This window comes from Camelus ferus, chromosome 25 (assembly GCF_009834535.1).
Source record: "Camelus ferus isolate YT-003-E chromosome 25, BCGSAC_Cfer_1.0, whole genome shotgun sequence".
Taxonomy (NCBI): domain Eukaryota; kingdom Metazoa; phylum Chordata; class Mammalia; order Artiodactyla; family Camelidae; genus Camelus; species Camelus ferus.
Genome location: NC_045720.1, coordinates 8,608,056 through 8,624,312, shown reverse-complemented (window position 1 = coordinate 8,624,312; position 16,257 = coordinate 8,608,056). Strand labels below are relative to the sequence as shown.

The following is a 16,257-nucleotide window of genomic DNA, read 5'->3' as shown; positions in this document are numbered from 1 at the left end:
TGTCCACCTTAGTATTGAGGATATGGGGTCCTTACCACAGCATGAGACATGTGCTGAGATGGAAGTATGAACCCCATTCAGGAAGACAGGAGGGGACCCCACCCTCCGTTGACACCTGGGATGGTATTATAGGATAACCATTTACGTTTGTGCTTTTGTGATCTCTGTCTAAAGACCAGGGACTCTCTTGGGAAAGTAGGGCATTCTCTCTGAGGACAGAGCTGGGAAAACGCAGACAAACCCTTCCTTTCTGTGGCCTCTATCTAACATCCAGAGTCTAACTTCAGAAACAAGCCAGAGCATAATTTAAAAGGTCACTTCAGCACATTGCAAGGCAAACCAGGCAGCTCTCTGTGTGTATGGAATCTCTACCTTGACACTAGCTCTGGGGTTTCAAGCAAGTAAAAGGACAAAGACGACAGCCCCGGAGGTCTGCTGTGAGGACGTATGAGAGAGGCGTGTAGCATGTAGTCTACCTGTTTTAAGTCCCAATAATGTTTCTCCTGTGACCTTCCTATGCTATGTGCTTAGCATTGGGTTGGGTTCTCTTAGTTTTCTTTTTTTTTCAGATAAGCCACCATAATCTCCTCACTCTGCTTGGAGTAACTTGCAGTGCTTTGGAGGCAGGACATGGGTCTCAGTGAAATACACCATGTTGAAATCACTCTGTTCGAGTCTGGCCCTCGACACTACCCACTGCATTCTATCAGCCACGTTGGCTCTCCAGGAAGAGGAGCACGGGCTGACTGACGCAGTGCTGAAGTCGAGGCCACTGGAGGCAGTGGTTTGAGAGAAAGCCTCTTTCTCTGATGCTCTTGGGAGCCCAGCAGCTGTGCTCTCTAGGAAAGGTAGGACTCAAAGAATCTTAGAATCCTTGGGGTGGAAGGGACTTAAGGACCCTCAGTTGAGACCTCCGTTCTGTGAAGAAAGCTGACCAGAGAGTTGCCAAATGCTTAGACCCTTCCAGTGATGGAGGACTCCCTGCTCATAAAGGTGGCTCATTCCATGGCTTAACTGGGTCCTCTGATTAGAATCTCTCGCGCCCGCGTCTGTGTCAGCTGGGCTTTGTTTCTTTCTGGAGCTTGGGGTTCCTTTTAGTCAGTGCAGGCTGCTGTAACAACATACTGGGTGACAGATAACAGAAATTTCTTTCTCACAGTTCTGGAGGCTGCAAGTCCAAGGTCAAGGCATCAACAGAATTCGTGTCTGGTGAGGACTCCCTTCCTGGTTCATAGATGACCCTTTTCTTTTGGGGGCCCTTACATGACAGACGAGGCAAGAGAGATCCCTGGGGTCTCTTTTATAAGGGCACCAATCCCATCATGAGGGCTGTACCCCAAAGACCTAATTACCTAGTAAAGGCACCACCTCCAAATATCATACCACTGGGGATTAAGATTCTAACATGTGAGTTTCGGGGGGACATGGCAGGATCTCCTTCCAAGATCATGTGCTTCTTGACTGAATCTGGCCCCTTGAAGTTGTAGGGCTGGGGGGCCTCCTTTCCTGCTGGCTGTCACCCTGGGGCTGAGCTCGGGTCCTAGAAACCACTACAGCTCCTTGCCATGTGACCCTCTCATAACACGGTGACTCTTCTCTTCAAGGCCAGCTGGGAACATCCTGATCCAGTCTGCGAAGGTGGAGTCTTATAGAACATAATGTGATCATGGAGCGACGATCCCACCCCCTTGCCCTGTCCTGTTGGTCGTATGCAAGTCACAGATGCTACCTGCCCTCGGAAGAGGGGCTTGTATCAGGACATGGCTAACCGAGGGTCACCTTCATGTGTACCTGTCACAGGATTAAGATTTAAATTTTCTTTTAATAGGAAAGACTTTGGTCTGTATATTACATTTCAAAACAGAGTCTGTTGGGTAGAGCTGAATTTCAAATATCAGAGTCAGCCAATTCTAATTTCAAGTCACTAAGTAGCTATTAAAGTAGAAGCCACAGACGTAAGACACCAGGCATCGATACAGAACCCTGATACAGCGTCTTAGGTGTAAGACACGAGTTCAGGACAAGAGCTGGTACTGATGGACAGATAGAAGAGGATGGTGATTTGGACAGTTTTCTCAAATGGCTGTTTGGGTTCCTGACTATGTCAGTTATCCATTGATGCAAAACACACACCCTCAAACTTTGTGACTTAAAGTAGCCAAAAATGACTTGCTCCTGAGTTGGATAGTTCTCGGTCCAGCAGGTCTCCACAGTGCCTGTAATCAGCTGAAGGTTGCGAGGTGCCTCTGCTCCTGGGGGCTGGCTGGGTTCCTCAGTTTTCCACGCAGTCTCCCATCCTCCAGCAGGCTACCCTGGGCTTGTTCACAGAGCAGTCAGGGGGCCCCCAAGGGGGAGCAAAGGTGTGAATGGCTCTTGAGGCCTCGACTGGGAACTGGCAGCCCGTTGCTCTCAACACACCCCATTGGCCCAAGCAAGTCACAAAGCTGGCCCAGATAAAAGGCACAGTGAAACATGATGCCCTCCTTTTGATGGGAAGAGCCACAAAAGTGATACTGGAAAGTGCGTAGGTACCGGGAGGAGCCAAGAACTGTGGTGGCTATTTCTGCAGCTGACTACGGTGACTCATGTGTATGTGTGTGGTTGGAGTTGGCAGACTATATAGGGAACCTGGGGCAGGAAGAAAAATTAGATAATTGAAAAAAAATTAAGGTTATACAACACCTCATTCAATAAAGGTTAGTTTGCTTTAAGTGCTATCATGCTTCCGCTACAGTCTTCTATAAATCCCTGGGACCAGCCTGGGAAGGGCAGTGAGACGTGCAGCCAGGTTTCACCCACCCAAGCTGGCATGGCGGTCTTTTCAGGAAGCCCGTGATGAGGGGGTTAGCCTCCAGGACACGGATGCTCGCCCAAGTCTGGGGAACTAGTGCAGGCTGGTGGAGAGATGAGAAAATCTTTCAAGTAGTCAGCAAGTTGGCACAGCAGAGCAGGAGATGACCCAGAGATTCAAACTCAGGGTTGGAAAATAGATCATTAGGTAAGATGACACTTGAATAGGCTGAAGCTTGGATTTTTGTAAATACCAAGCTACCACCATATTATTTTTCCTGTCTGTGGCTTGTAGCATTTTGCTGTGCTGGGTTCACCTGCTAAGGTTCCAGTGTGATCCTAAAAAGCACTTGGCATTTTAGTACTTTTAAAAGGCGTCTTAAGTTCTTAACATGGTGCCTGATCCACAGTAAACTCCCAACAAACAATTGCCATTATGCTATTATGACTAATTTTAGCTTAGCTACAATTTTGCATACTGGATGTTTGGGGTTTTCAGCCCTCTCTTTACCAAGACACTCCATCCTCATGAGAACTGTTGTCAGTCAGGTGAGTGGGAACTCAGCTTGAGGAAACAGCTGGGAGGGGGTGGAACGGAGGTGGCGGAGTAAGACGCAATCTGTATCCTTCCTAAAAATGGCATCACGGGAGAAAATTAGTAATCACTGCCATTCGTCTGCATGTGGCGTTAATTATTCCAGGTAAAGGACACTACACGTGGAGGGTTAAGTTCTTAATTTAGAGTGTTTGGTTTGGGGTGGGTGGTTGGAGTTATTCATTTTATTAGTCACTGTTTAAGGCGTTGAAAAGAGCGAAAGTTTTGATGCTAAAGCAAATAGCCAGCTTGGGTTATGAGGCTTTTCTTTTGAATATCCCTTGCCCTGTATTTAGAAACAGGTGGGCCCCTGCAGGTTTTAGGGGTGTTCCGTGTGCTCTAATGGAGAGAGGAATGAGGGTAAGGAATGAGGGTGAACTTCATAGACACACGGACTGTTGCAGTAGCCTTCAAACTGGTCCTCTGCTTCCACTCTACCCCCTCCAACCTTTTCTTCATGTTAGCAAGTTATTCTCTTAAAATCAGGTGTTGACGTTTCTCTCAACCAAAGCAAGTTTGCATTACGTTGAGGCAAAGTCCCATCCCTCACTTACAACATCAGGGCATGGTCTGCTTGTACTCACATCTTCAAATGCATCTCTTGTCTCTTCTTTGTTGATCAAACGCCAGCCATATTGGTCTCCTTTTAAGCTTGTTTCTGCCTCTGCAATGTCCTTAACTGGCTTCTTCTTATCCTTTGGGTCTCAGTTTGAATCATCTTCCTACAGAGGTTGTTCCCTGATCACCATTTTAAAAGCACAACCTCCTTAAAACATCGGTACTTTTGCTCTTTTCAGTGCCTTGATTAGTGACTAATAAAATGAACAACCTCCCCTAAACACTTTATTTTTTTTCCTTTTTCAGTTTTATTAGGTAGAATTATTACAATCTGACTGCACATATACATTATATTGCGTGTAAATACATATACACAATATACTGCACTTTTTTTAGTTTACATATATGTACTGATCCTTGTTTCTAAGAACAGATTAGAACTTCAACTTTTTGAACTTTTGAAGTTCCCTATATAGCACAGGGAAATATACACAAAATGTTATGATAACTCACAGAGAAAAAAATGTGACAATGAGTGTGTGTATGTTCATGAATGACTGAAAAATTGTGCTGAACACTGGAATTTGACACATTGTAAAATGATTATAAATCAATAAAAAATGTTAAAAAAAAAAGAACTTCAACTTTTTAAACTTACATAGTTATCAAAGGAATAAAGCCAACCACAAAATAAGAATCAATAGAATGTGGTAATCCAATCATAAAGGACAGTCAAATGTGCTTACACATATTCAAGAAGTCAATCATCTAAGTTATAAATAATAAATAGTTCTTTTGTGTCCATATTATTATTATTATTATTATTATTATTATTATTATTATTATTTTTTAGATTCCACATGTAAGTGATCACTTTAAATTTCACCATTTTTTCCTCCCAAATAGATAGTCATGACATCAGTGGATAGTTATTTTATTTGTTTAATTGTGTAAGTGCCTCTCTATCCCACTATCCTGTGGTCAGAGCTTCGTATCATGAACTGGACTCCGCCAGATCCACCCAGTCACAAGGTTGAGCTGGCCCAGGAAACATCACAAAATGAACGTGGGATCAGGCTGGAGCAGGTCCGGCGGGCTGAGGTGAGTTACACAAAGCGCGTGCCATCCACCACCGCTGCACAGGTCTCTCCCTCAGCTCGCACCTGCAGCCCCCTGGGGTCCTTCATGATACAGGAGGACTGTTGTCGACCTTTGTTCACAGATGTTTGTTCAGCTCGGTGTGTGGCCACAGGCCCAGACAGGAAGCTGCTGCATCATGGCCGCACTCAGGGTTGTCCCTGAAACACGACGGGGGTAGGGGAAGGCCCGCCAAGGGACAGAACTTCAGAAAGTGTCCGGTCATCTACTTTATCTACTTCATGTAGAAAAAAAAGTGGTCCAAGGTATGACTACACATAGACTTACTGGAAGTGGCAAGTAGTTTGGCTGGTTGATCAGGGACTAAAAGTAAAGGATATTGGAAGGTTAGAGATAGGGCGTTCTGGGGCAGAAGTGTAGATGGATATATGAGAGTGGCACACACAGGAGAGGTTTTGCTCTGTGTGATCACGCCCACCAGAGAACCTTCATCAGGAAAGGAGCATTAAACCACCAAGCAGACAAATTACTTGACCAGTTGACGGCAGCCAGCCCCTCTCACCGGCCACCCCAGTGCTGGTCACGTGAGCCCGCTCATGACGCACCTATTGTGGCAAGTATGGAGGCCACGCATGGACCCAGCTGCAGGGGGCCCTTCTCTCCAGGATGATTTGTTTACTGCTGCTGCTAAACAGTCAGGCCCGAGCAGTAGAAACCAGCACTCAGCTGTCCGTGTGGTACCTTCCCTGGAGGTTACCGTCGGCCACTTGGTGGCAAGTTGGTTGCATTGGAACAGACAGTTACGCACCGTGACTGGCAAGGAGTCCGAACCATGGTCACTAGGCCCTTTTCAGGTTGTGGCTGCTACACCTTCTGTTTATCACCACATTGGATAAGGGGGAACTAAAATACGCCCAGGGGATCAGCTGGTTTTCCTGCCCCCACTGTTTAACAGCAGCTCTACATCCTCCTAATAATGAGGACCAATTATCTCCACTAGGAAAGTGAATCCTTTCCCTGCTGACTAGTCTCCTGGCATGAGAAATCTGAAGGGGCCATAATTTTTAGTGATGGAGGTCATAAGTTAAATGTCAAAGGGACACTTACTCCCTCCCTTGGTGACAGCATTTCCCTTCTGGAAATGGGGATCTCTGACCACATCGGGCCCTTTGGGAGAGGACCAGCATCCCATGTCCGTGTCCGCCCGGTGCCCCTCCTCTGCTGTGAAGTGGGGCCCTGGTCCGTGTGGATGCTACGCAGGACTTTATGTGGGTGAATCAGTTACTTTGTAAGTGCTCAGACTGTGGTGCTGCCCTGCCTCTTACGGGTGAGTAAGACACATGCCCAGAGAGAGGGCTTCCATCACAAGCGTCAGCCTTGTCCCTGGCAGATAGCAAGCACTTAGTAAGCCTTAGCCATGAGAACTGGTGCTTCCTCCATCACAGGCAGCTGTCGGAGCGGCACGACTCTGCCCTGGGGCAGGGAGACTTGATTGACTCTATCTGTCCTCCCTGTTGAGTGTCTGTTAATAAATTTTTCTGTTGAGATTTTCAAACACAATAACAGATAACATAATGGTGGAGTCAATGTTTTAAAATTGCCCACCGTATTACCAATACGGTGAAAAAAGTTGAAAATGAATATACGTATATTCATGTATGACTGAAAAATTGTGCTGTACACCAGAAATTGACACAACATTGTAAACTGACTATAACAACAACACCAACAAAAAAGGATAAAAAAAGAAAGAAAGAAAGTGCTCCTACGTGAAAAGGATCCTGCAGTGTGGTTTCCCTTTGTCTGGTCCAGGGTGCCACAGATGGGCTGGAGCCAGGATGTGTTTGATCAAGTGGGGGATGATATAAAGATGAAATCCTAAGGGCAGTGTACCGCTCAAGTGGTAGGCTGCATGCTTAGCATGCACAAGGTCCTGGGTTCAATCCCCATTACCTCCTCTAAAAATAAACAAATAAATCTAATTACACCCCCAATAAAAAAAATAAAATTTAAAAAAGATGAAATCTTATAAAGGGGACTTATGGTTGTTAAATTAATTTAAACACTTCAGGATCCACAAATTCTTATTCAGAGTCTAAACTATTTGGAAAATATCTGAAAATACGTCTGGAATATTTTCTTTGTGGGTTTGACTTTGAACATGGTTGTGGAGCTGCTGTTAAGAACTAACAAGGAGAGCCCCTGACCTGAGGGGCTGACTCAGAGGTTCTGTCTCTGTACCTGTTGGACTGACTTTGAGCTTTTATTGGTTGCGTGGATTGAAGAATATTGATCATGTCTAAGAATATGCAGAGTTAGATCAATGCTCTGTCACTTCTGCACTTGAGAGCTGGGGGAAACAAAGAAATCATTTGTCTTCTGTCATCTTAACAGCAACTTGTTCTCCATTTCCTTCCTTTTCATGACCTCGAGCTAATTTTGTTGCTGTCAGAGTCAGCAGTCATGCTGGACTGTTGTTTTTCTAACCCATCGTGTAGAACCAGGGGATATCAGGCTTGGAAGAGAGTGTCTTGGCCAGAGCTCCTAATTTTGCAGTTAGGGAAACTGAGGCTTAGAGAAGTTAGACGGTGACCCAAATCTTAGGGGCCAGTTAGCAAAGGATCTGGGGTTCAAAATAGGATACTGGTCTCTTGTCACCTACTTTCTGGCGCATCAATGAAATGAACGTACTAATGACTGTCCCTGCTGTCCTAGAGAAGTGGAAGCAGAGGCTAGAGGAAGAGTGACCTGGGGCTCCTACCTGGTGTGCCAGCTCCCTGCTCTTTTCATATGTTCTCCCTACTTCGTGGTTGATGCATCCAAGCTCCATTGTATATTATTCTCATTTTTATGTACAATTGAATTTTTATAATGAAAAATTGAAAAAAAAACCTCCACTTTTTATGGTTATCACAAAAGTAAAAAATTTTATTGTAGAACGTTCAGAAACTTGGTGAAGAAAAAAATGAAGACTATAAACATGTAGTCCTGCCACCTGGAGCACTGGCTTTCAAAATTTTAAACTGCTCTTCACAGGCGGAAATAGATACGACATTGTGACCCTGTAATATTCACATTGCGTGTGTGTGCGTGTGTGACTCAAGCTTCACGAAATTATACCTGTCCTTTATAGGCTCACTGCCTTTTATACTTCCATTCAATTTCTTTAAAAACGCCTGCTTGATTTACAAACCCACGAGGCACCGGTAGTTTAAAACACATGATTTAGACTCCGCTGCTGTTAGGTGGTAGGAGCCCTGGACCCCAGGGTACCCTCCGCAATCTTCCACTGCCTGTTCTATTATCCGAGGTCTTCCTGGGCACCCTAGGCTAATTCAGGACAGAAAACAGCTTGCTTTTCAGAATCTTGGGATATTGTCTAGCCGTCATGATGACCAGAGGCACCTGCATCTCCAGGTGGGCTTGGCTGCCCTCCAGTGCATCAGCGTTCACAAAATCTCGCAGAAACAAAGTCTCCTTCCAGATAGCAACATCTTCCCTCTCTTCCCGTCCTGCCAATATCCCCGAAACAACCCACATGGCATTACAGGTCAGTGGCACCTCGGCAGGAGACGCCGGAGGAACGAGCCAGCACGACCCACTTCCCAGTTTACAGGGATCTGCCGCCAGGGATCTACCAGGGTGGTTTCCAAAGGGCTCGGGCGGTCAGAGCTTGAAGAGTGTGTTTCTCATTTCTTGGTGCCCTGGTGCTGTGCAGAGCTATACAACGTCCTCAAGATATCCAGCATCCAAAGGAGTGGCAGAACATTCAGATTATGTAAATGGCAAATACGGGAAAGATGACTAATCTCAGCTCTAGATACCTAACAGTGGCCCAAGCCTGGAGGAGGGTAACTTCCTTCCTTCCCTACTTCCCTCCTTCCTTCCTTCCCTTCCTCCTTTCTTCCTTCCCTTCTTCCTTCCTTCCCTGCCTCCTTCCTTCCTTCCCTCCCTCCCTCCTTCCTTCCTTTCCTTCCTCCTTTCTTCCTTCCTTCTTCCTTCCTTCCCTTCCTTCCTTCCTTCCTTCCTTCCTTCCTTCCTTCCTTCCCTCCTTCCCTCCTTCCCTGCCTTCCTTCCTTTTGGAAAATAACTTTGTACCTTTCACTTCTCTCACTGTGGCCATCAACCCACCTTATTACAATTACCTGTCTTCTCTGCTAATGTGTAGGCTTGAGGAGGGTGGGGGCTGTGTGAATTTCGCTCACTATATTCTTAAAACTCAGCATCGAGTCAATAGTTGTTAAATGAATGAATGAATGAGTCTTGGGTGCAGTGACACAGCTCCAAGGGTATATAAAGAAACACAGGCCATCAGATGCTTTCGAAGCACAAGCCAGTAGAACAAAGTGGAGAGAGGGGCAAACTCAGTGTTCATGGACTGAGATCCTCAGGCAGAGCGCTCAGGACAGTTCATTCCCACTTCATGTGTGGGCCCCTCTGATGTTTGCTCAACGTTTGGATGGACACCAGACTCTTAAAAGTAAACACTGGCCACGGTCCTAGCTTTCTCTGTCACAGTCTTGATTCTGCTCCAAACTCTGGGCTTTAATAGATGCCACAAGTGTTGGTTGATGCTATGGAATAAACTGTAGTGGTTGTTAATTGATGGTTAAAGCAAGAGCATGCGCACATGCACACACACACACGCAGAGCCAACAGAACTGCTAACAACCAGTCTATCTCCTTCAAAGGGCCTTGAGCCTTCTAGTTATGGTGGCTTGAAGAAGTGGGAAAGTCCTTTGGCCAAAAAGAAGTATAAACCTGGATAGAATCAGCAAGTAAGCCATTTCAGGGCCCCGTTGAATGATCCATGCTTTTCAAATTCCCCTTTCTCCTTCCTCCTCCTCCCTCCTTCCTCCTCACCCCTTCCTTTGATAAGTGGACGGGAAAACCATTAAAATGTGACCATTACAAGTGAAGGTATTATGAGCAGTTGTGACACTGCTCTGAAGGACAACGACTTCTGATTTCCTTGAGGGTCCCAGTTAGTCTCCTGCGTCACAAAGAATCTATGTTCAAGTGACACCATGACTTCGCAGGGAGGACCTGTTGGGAAACTGAAGTTCTCAGGGCGCCTGTGTCAGTGAATTTCAGAGGATGCAGGTCATGGGTAAGAGGGAAGCTCTGGACACAGATTGTCCACTTACTAGCTTTGAGACCTCAACTAAGCTCCCCACTCTTATCTGGGATAAGCCTAAACTGGGGCAATATCACCCACCTAATAGAACTGTTGAGAGGCATAAATGATCAGACCAGCACCCAGAGGGTCGTCCACACCCAGCAAACGCTGTGTCTACCAGAAGGGTCTCCGAGCACATGGCCAAGGAGTAGGCTGGCAGTGAGGGGCAGGCAGGGGACAGCTCACACAGCAGGAATGGCACTGAACTTCTCAGCAGCACCCGCGTGGTAAGACTCCTCTTACAGAAAGTGGACGAGGGCGGATGTTCAGAAGCAGGAGAGTGCGAGGGGCCTGGAGCTGAGGGAGGAGCAGCCGTTGAGATGCTGCAGGCCGTGCGGGGCTGTGCTGTGCGCAGCAGGGGCACCAGCAGGACTTTGCACCCAGTAGGAAGTCAGGAAAGAAGTCAGCCTGCAGAGGCAGCAGTGAGACAGTGGGACGACGGGGGTGAACACCTCCTCCTGGTGGCGAATCTGTCTACGAAACACAGGTCAGTGGCTGAAGGGGACAGCAGTATTAGGGACGGAGGAAGACGGACACATTTCAGAAGGAGTGAGGAGGTTAATAGGAGGGTCTGAGGAGTCTGGAGATCAGGAGGTCCTGATCAGTATAGTTTTGTTGGTGCTGCTCTGTCAGGGATGGGGGGTGGGTGGGGGTGGGGAAAGTTAAGAGTCATTACACTGACTGTGGAGGCCACTTGTGCAAGGATGTGAGGACAGGAGGAGGCAGCCAGGCTGGGAGAACCGGAGGGGCCAAAATGGCCAGCAACCTTAAAGAGCCAGAGACAGAGAGCTTCAGAGAGCTGGGGCTGTCTCAACATGGGAGGCCTGGAGGGAGGGAAAATTCAACCAGCTTCGTGGCCAGCATGATGGCCACCCATGCTAGGTGTTCAATAAATGTTGACTGGGGAATGAAGAACCTGTAGATGGGCTAGGCCTTATTCTCATTTTGCAGATGATCAGAGACACTTAGTGTTTTGCTTAAGGTCACACAGCCAGGCAGTTGTAGGGCTGAGACTCAAACTCGGGTCTCCAGGGCCCTGGCCCGGGGCTCTGTCCTTCAGCACAGCGCTGATCTCTTAGGATTTGTCATCTGGCCCCCCCTGACTCAGAGCCAACCTCCTGTCCGCCTGGCAGCCTCTGGGAAGGCAGGAGGGCACTGTGCAAAGGAGTTCTCAGTTCAGAGCCTGCTTTTCCACACTTGCAAGCTGTGTGGTCTGGGTGAATGTTTTACCTCTTTCAACCTCATCATCTTGCCGGAGGAGAGTGATTCAGCCTTTATGCAGCTGTATCTGACAGCCAGCTAGAATGTAAGCTCCGCCAGGGAAGGGCTTTTTGTCTGCTTTGTCCACTGCTCTCCATCCAGCGCCAGCACCTAGTCACGCTGGCCTCCACTTTGTCCGAGTGGACCCAACGCCCCACTCTTTAGGCGGTTATTCCCAGATGTGACCACAAGATGGCAGCAAAGGAAAGCGGGTCCCAAGACAAGGCTGTCCTGGTTCTTGGGGCGCCTACACACTTAAAGACACCTGGTCTCCCTGCATTGGCCACAGGGGGCTCTTGCTGCTTCCTGAGCTTCCCTGACCGATGGGCCATGCAGATCCTAATTACTTGTCCTCTTTGAAGTGGCTGCTTTGGATGTGAAGGGACAGCACATTCTGCGGGATGCTTTCTGACTGTGGTCTAGCAGAGCTGTGTAGACTCCCACAGAGAAGGGCATTGGATTGGATCTTGAATCTTAAGTGGTCCCCACTAGAGCACTGCGGGTGGGGACGAGGAGTCAGGGTTGGGGGCGGGTTAGAGGCTTATTTTGGGAATGTCTAAAGGTACCATCATTTTTTTTTTTTTACTGAAGTCTAGTCAATTTACAATGTTGTGTTAATTTTAGGTGCACAGCTTAGTGATTCATTTATATATATATATATATTTTCTTTCCATATTCTTTTTTGTTATAGACTATTACAAATTACTCAATACAGTTCCCTGCGCTATACAGTAGGACCTTGTTGTTTATCTTTTTTATATATAGTAGTTAGTATCTGCAAATCCTGAACTCCCAATTTATTCCTCCCCACCCCCATTCCTGCCCATAAGTTTGTTCTCTATGTCTGTGCGTCTGTTTCTGTTTTTTGTAAACAAATTCATTTGTGTCCCTTTTTTTTAGATTCCACATACAGGTGACATCATACGGTATTTTTCTTTCTCTTCCCGGTTTTCTTCCTTAATAGGTGTCATCACATATTGATGCAACAGTTGAGTAGGAATCTTTACACCATCATCTCATTTTGAGACAGGCGGTGTAATTATGACTGCTCCTTCAGGTTTCAGCTCAAATACCTCCTCCAGGGATGACCCCCCATTGAAAGTAGCCCCCACTTTCTATCGCGCTTCTTCAAAGTATTTACTGCCAGCAGAAGTAATTCTACGTCTCTATTTTGTAAGTTGCTTTTGTGTGTCTGTGGTTCTCCGCTCACCGGGAAGCTTAGGACAGTGTCTGTGGTGACTCCTGAGGTGCCTCCAGCGGTGGAGTCACACCTGGCACACAGGCGAGTGCTCAGAGCAGAACTGATGAGCGTGGCACAGACTGTCCCCTTTGTGTAGTTGTCCCCCTCACTCGTGACATCCTGAACTTTTCCGACAATGCATGGATCACACGGTTATTTGGATGTTTGTCTGTTGTTCTGCTCCCCAGGGGTCTGCAAACTCATTGAGGGCAGGACCCCATCCCATGTTTATTACTCTGTTCCTGGTTCCTTGCACAGTGCTTGGCACCTGAGGTGACCAAAAACTCTTGGGGGCTGAATTTGGCGAGGAGATGTTAAGGCGCTCGTGGTTAAGATTGGGTCTGGGACGAGCCTAGCTTTGTCTTTGTGTCCTGGGCTGTTTCCTCACCAAAGGTGGAGTGCTGGGAACCAGAGGAGCACCTGCTCACCCACCTTCATGGGACACTTCTCTCTGAACAAGCCTTTGCTCATTGCGGCTCCGGGGCTAAGCGGGCTGGGAGTGGTCAGTGGTGGTTTCCTACCCAGGATCACGCTGAACTGACACACCAGCCCCACAAGGGAGGGATGGCTACTCCCTTTCTGTGTATGTGGGAACCTGAAGCTCGGAGAGATGAAATAATGGTCCCAGGCATTGCAGCTTAGAAGAGGTGGAGGCAGCCTTTGAACTTGGGCGTCTACCGCCTCTGAGTGCAGACGTGACCTGAGAAGGAGATAAACAGAGGAATTGTGACTCCCGCTCAATCTCTCTCCTTTCTCGGTTCCTCTTCCTGGGTCTCTTAAGCTTGCCTCAATCCTCTTATCTGCAATCTGCCTCCAAAGAGGACTCAAATTGTCTGGTCTTACAGGCGTTTTCATCAAGATCCCCGCACTCCCTGTAATTGGTAGTTATACGCGCACTTGAAACAGCCTTCCTCTGCTGCCTGCACGCTCTCGGCCTGCGGGGTCTGGGCTCTGCACAAATGCTGGCCCGTGCCAGTGCCTGGCCTCCAGCAGGACTGGATTTTGCTGTAAATGCCATAAAAAGGCGCAGGCTCTGGCCCAGGCTTTCCTGTTCCCTGCTGATCCTCCCCCTCCCCCTCCTCCAGGATCTCAGCCTTAGGTGGCAAATCCCGGCCTCCCTTCCTGCACTGGACTTGAGGCTAATGGCATTTCCTCTGCCGGCTTTGGAGGTGTGCCAAGTGGTCCACATGCTGCTTTCCGCAGCCTCTCTGCCCTGCCCTCACTGTAACAAATGGAGAAAATAAATGAAAATGAGGCAAACAGAGAATAAATCTAATGAGCTGGAGAAAGACTGGAATCCGAGACTGAGGCTTGGGCGGAATGGGGCTGCGGATCTTTAAGCCACAGAGAAAATCAACAGCCTCAGCAAAACATAGGGTGATGCACCAGGGGCCGTCTTGGAAAGCCAAGGTTTTATCTAAGGGGAGTGTTGGCTCTCCTGTTTTTAGGGAGGATATTTACTGAAGATTCTAAGCTTGGGGGGGTGGTTGTGGTTATCTATGCCCTCCCACCCTCCTGCCCAGGGTGCCCTCTTGGAGGACTTTCTGGGTGCATTTGTCATCTGTACCACTGGAAGACTGGCAGTGGATTGCATGGGACACTCTGCTCCTCCCCAGCTCTCCCTCTCCCCGTAAGGAACAGGTTGCCTACAAGGCGGAGTTCAGGACATTCACTGGGCAATGACTGACTGGCCAGCTGGCAGGGTTATGACACCACGATACAGGAGCCCATTCTTTGCTCTTTTAGACGTTCCATTCCTCTCCATGTGGCAGAATCAGTAAACCGAGTCAGGACCCTTCCCCACTTGTCTTCCAACTAGACATCTGGCCATCTCTTTCCTCCTGTCACTCTGCCCCGTATGTTGGTCCCAAGGTTTCCACTGGATGGAGCAGTAGACGGCCCAGGGCCTAAGGGGCTCTTGTAACTCAGCTTTAACCAGAGGGCAGTGCACAGGGGGCCACCATCTGCCGGTCCAGCTGCTGAGAAAGTACCGCTTTGATTCCTCTTCTGCTAGTATCGTGTGTGTGCGCATGTGTGCGCACGTTGACAAAGATGCTCTCCTTGACCAAACTTTAGTTAAGGCTCCTTTGAGCCCTCTTCTCAGCTAAGCTCCACCCTTGATCTTCTGTGTGTCCGTTCTGTCCTTGCCAGGCCTGCATAGACCATTTTTAGCAAGAATCCTGCTGAGTCATACCCCCCGACCTTTGATATCTAATTAAGTTCCTCATCCCCCACGTTGGTTGTCTAAGTCCTTGGCCTGCTTGTAGTGAGAATCCTATTAGGTCAGTTTAGCCAGACTCGCCTCCCCAGATGTCTCCTCGCAGTGATTTCCTGTCCACTGTCCCTCTGAGCCTGCACCTTGGCTGTAAGTCCCCATTTGTTCAGTTGTGTTTGGAATTGAGCTCAGTGTCTCTCCCCTGTTGCAATAGTCTTGAATAAAAGATCTTCCTTACCATTTTAGCAAGTGTCGAGAGCAATTTTTTAAACAGTGTGTGTGTTTGTGTATGTGGTGTAGACAGAGCCTTCTCTGCTTCTCCTTGAGGAGGAAGCAGAGATGGGAAGGACGGGATTCAGGCACGCCTGGGTTCTTGGCTCTAAGAGCATCACTTCAAATATCTAATACTTTAGAATAATCTTAATGGGCCAGGCTGATCCACTCGAACGTTAGCTCCATGAAGGTGGGGAGTTTTGTATGTTTTGTTACCTGATGTATCCTCACCACCTAGAAGAGAATAAATATTTATTGAAAGAGTGAATACCTGTATGCCCAGGGACCAGCCCTGGGGGTGTATGACAGCATGGCAGACATTACCGCAAGAAGGTAAGTCTTAGCATGTGGCTTCTCTGCCCCAGGCCCTTCAGCGGTTGCCCATCTCATTCAGGGGAAAACCCTTAGTGCTGAGGGTTCAGCCAAGGGCTGGAGGACATGGTAACATGAGCTAGTCTCCTTGTGGCCTGGCTGCTGAGGGGTTTGTTTCAAATCTCAGTGTATGTCCAGTTCCCTCTTCTCCCCTCTATGCCTTTGTAAAAACAATCACTCAATCCCCAGTACAGGTCATCGGAACAAGATGAGATTTATTACTTTGAACCAAGAAGACACTTATTTCAGTGGGAACTAGTTAAGTGTGAGGGGACAAGTCTCAGCTTGTGGCATCTTCTGCGGACAGTCGGGGTTTCTGCTGCCGTGTCTGCACACTCATGGGAAGGCTTCCTGCAGCCCCCAAGAGAGGGCACTTCCCTCAGGGGCCGGTGTCCAAGGAAGGGTGTCTCAAGGGTCGATAACTTGAGCAATTTCGATAGTTTCTTTGTTTGGGTCAGTATGGTCATTTTTGCAGGACAGTAAGCTGTCACTCACAAAGACCCTTAATCAATTGATCACTGGTTGCTCCATGCATGTAACACGCTGCTCCTCCAGTTGCTAATAATCTCTATCTCCTGGGATGGTGAAGGGGCCACTGGTGGGAACGTCAGGTGTCAGGAAAGACTGAGCTGGCAGCCGCCATGTGTAATGACCATCAGTTTTATACATGGTGTAGG

At 47.8% G+C, this 16,257-nt stretch overlaps 1 long non-coding RNA gene across 1 annotated transcript; it reads left to right on the top strand.

Moving 5' to 3' along the window:
* The first annotated feature begins 466 nt into the window (after positions 1-466).
* LOC116659766 lies at positions 467-1,686 on the top strand. Its single transcript, XR_004315105.1, has 3 exons — positions 467-848; positions 1,160-1,209; positions 1,605-1,686. It is a non-coding gene; the product is annotated as an uncharacterized LOC116659766 (long non-coding RNA).
* The last annotated feature ends 14,571 nt before the right edge of the window (positions 1,687-16,257 follow it).